The following is a 2944-nucleotide window of genomic DNA, read 5'->3' on the forward strand; positions in this document are numbered from 1 at the left end:
CCTTCCCTATCTCTCCCCCTGCATGTCCTATCTCTCCCCTCCTTCCATCCTCCCCTCTCCCTCCTACATGTCTGCCTCCTTCCCTATCTCTCTCTCCCCCCACCCTGCATGTCTGCCTCTCACCTTCCTATCTCTCTCCCTCCCTGCCTCATGTCTGCCTCACCTTTCCTATCTCTCTCCCCTCCTACCTGCATGTCTGCCTCTCCTTCCTATCTCTCCTCCTACCTGCATGTCTGCCTCACAGCCCTATCTCTCTCCCCCTACCTGCATGTCTGCCTCTCCACCTTCCCTATCTCTCTTACCTGCATGTCTGCCTCCTTCTATCTCTCTCCCTCCTGCATGTCTGCCCTCACCTTCCCTATCTCTCCCCCTGCATGTCTGCCTCCTTCCCTATCTCTCTCCCCCTACTGCATGTCTGCCTCCTATCTCTCTCCCCCTACCTGTGTCTGCCTCTCTCTCCCTCCTACTGCATGTCTGCCTCTCCTTCCTCTCTCTCCCCTGCCTCACCTTCCCTTCTCTCTATAGTTTCCTTCCTTCCCCATCCTCATTCCTATCTCTCCCTCCTACCTGTGTCTCCCTCACCTTCCTATCTCTCCTCCCTACCTGCATGCTCTCACCTTCCCTATCTCTCTCCCTCCTACCTGCATGTCTGCCTCTCACCTTCCTATCTCTCTCCCTCCTACCTGCATGTCTGCCTCCACCTTCCCTATCTCTCTCCTCCCTACCTGCATGTCTGCCTCTCACCTTCCCTGTCTCTCTCCCTCCTACCTGCATGTCTGACCTTCCCTCTCTCTCCCTCCTACCTGCATGTCTGCCTTTCTCCCTCCCTCCTGCATGTCTGCCTCCCACCTTCCCTATCTCTCTCCCTCCTACCTGCATGTCTGCCTCTCACCTTCCTATCTCTCCCTCCTACCTGCATGTCTGCCTCACCTTCCCTATCTCTCTCCCTCCTACCTGCATGTCTGCCTCACCTTCCCTATCTCTCCCCTCCTACCTGCATGTCTGCCTCCTTCCTATCTCTCCTCCTCCACTACCTGCATGTCTGCCTCTCATTTCCCTATCTCTCCTCCTACCTGCATGTCTGCCTCCACCTTCCCTATCTCTCTCCCTCCTACCTGCATGTCACCTCACCTTCCCTCTCTCCTCCTGCCTGCATGTCTGCCTCACCTTCCTATCTCTCTCCTCCTACCTGCATGTTGCCTCACCTTCCTATCTCTCTCCTCCCTACCTGCATGTCTGCCTCTCACCTTCCTATCTCCTCCTGCATGTCTCCTCCCTTCCCTATCTCTCCTACCTGCATGTGTCTGCCTCTCACCTTCCCTATCTCTCTCCCTCCTACCTGCATGTCTGCCTCTCACCTTCCTATCTCTCTCCCTCCTACCTGCATGTCTGCCTCACCTTCCCTATCTCTCTCCCTGCATGTCTGCCTCACCTTCCTCTCTCCCTCCTATGTCTCCCTCTTCCCTCCTGCATGTCTTGCCTCCCACCTTCCTATCTCTCTCCCTCCTACCTGCATGTCTGCCTCTCTCTTCCTATCTCTCTCCTACCTGCATGTCTGCCTCACCTTTCCTATCTCTCTCCCTCCTGCCTGCATGTCTGCCTCCCCCTATCTCTCTCCCTCCTACCTGCATGTCCTCACCTTCCCTATCTCTCTCCTCCTACCTGCATGTCTGCCTCACCCTTCCCTATCTCTCCCTCCCCTGCATGTCTGCCTCACCTTCCCTATCTCTCTCCCTCCTACCTGCATGTCTGCCTCACCTTCTATCTCTCTCCCTCCTACCTGCATGTCTGCCTCTCACCTTCCCTATCTCTCCCTCCTACCTGCATGTCTGCCTCTCACCTTCCTATCTCTCTCTCCCTCCTACCTGCATGTCTGCCTCACCTTCCCTATCTCTCTCCCTCCCTGTATGCCTTCCCTATCTCTCCCTCCCTGCATGTCTGCTCTCACCTTCCCTATCTCTCTCCTCCTACCTGCATGTCTGCCTCTCACCTTCCCTATCTCTCTCCCTCCTACCTGCATGTCTGCCTCACCTTCCCTATCTCTCCCTCCTACCTGCATGTCTGCCTCACCTTCCCTATCTCTCTCCCTCCTACCTGCATGTTCTGCCTCACCTTCCTATCTCTCTCCCTCCTACCTGCATGTCTGCCTCACCTTCCCTATCTCTCTCCCTCCTACCATGTCTGCCTCTCACCTTCTATCTCTCTCCCTCTACCATGTCTGCCTCACCTCCTGTCTCTCTCCCTCCTACCTGCATGTCTGCCTCCCCTTCTTCTCTCTCTCCTCTACCTGCATGTCTGCCTCACCTTCCTCTCTCCTACCATGTCTGCCTCCCTATCTCTCTCCCTCCTCCTGCATGTCTGCCTCCTTCCTATCTCTCTCCTCCTACCTCGTCTGCCTCACCTTCCCTATCTCTCTCTCCCTCCTACCTGCATGTCTGCCTCACCTTCCTATCTCTCTCCCTCCTACCTGCATGTCTGCCTCTCCACCTTCCCTATCTCTCTCCCTCCTACCTGCATGTCTGCCTCACCTTCCCTATCTCTCTCCTCCCTACCTGCATGTCTGCCTCACCTTCCTATCTCTCCCTCCTACCTGCATGTCTGCCTCCACCTTCCCTATCTCTCCCCTCCCTACCTGCATGTCTGCCTCACCTTCCCTATCTCTCTCCCTCCCCTCCATGTCTGCCTCCTTCCTATCTCTCTCTCCTCCTACCTCTCACCTTCTATCTCTCTCCCTCCTACCTGCATGTCTGCCTCCCCCTTCTCTCTCCCTCCTACCTGCATGTCTGCCTCCACCCTATCTCTCTCCCTCCTACCTGCATGTCTGCCTCACCTTCCCTATCTCTCTCCCTCCCTACCTGCATGTCTGCCTCACCTTCCCTATCTCTCTCCCTCTACCTGCATGTCTGCCTCACCTTTCCCTCCTCTCTCCTCACCTTCCCTCTCT

Source organism: Homarus americanus, unplaced genomic scaffold, assembly GCF_018991925.1.
Source record: "Homarus americanus isolate GMGI-L3 unplaced genomic scaffold, GMGI_Hamer_2.0 scaffold45562, whole genome shotgun sequence".
NCBI lineage: Eukaryota > Metazoa > Arthropoda > Malacostraca > Decapoda > Nephropidae > Homarus > Homarus americanus.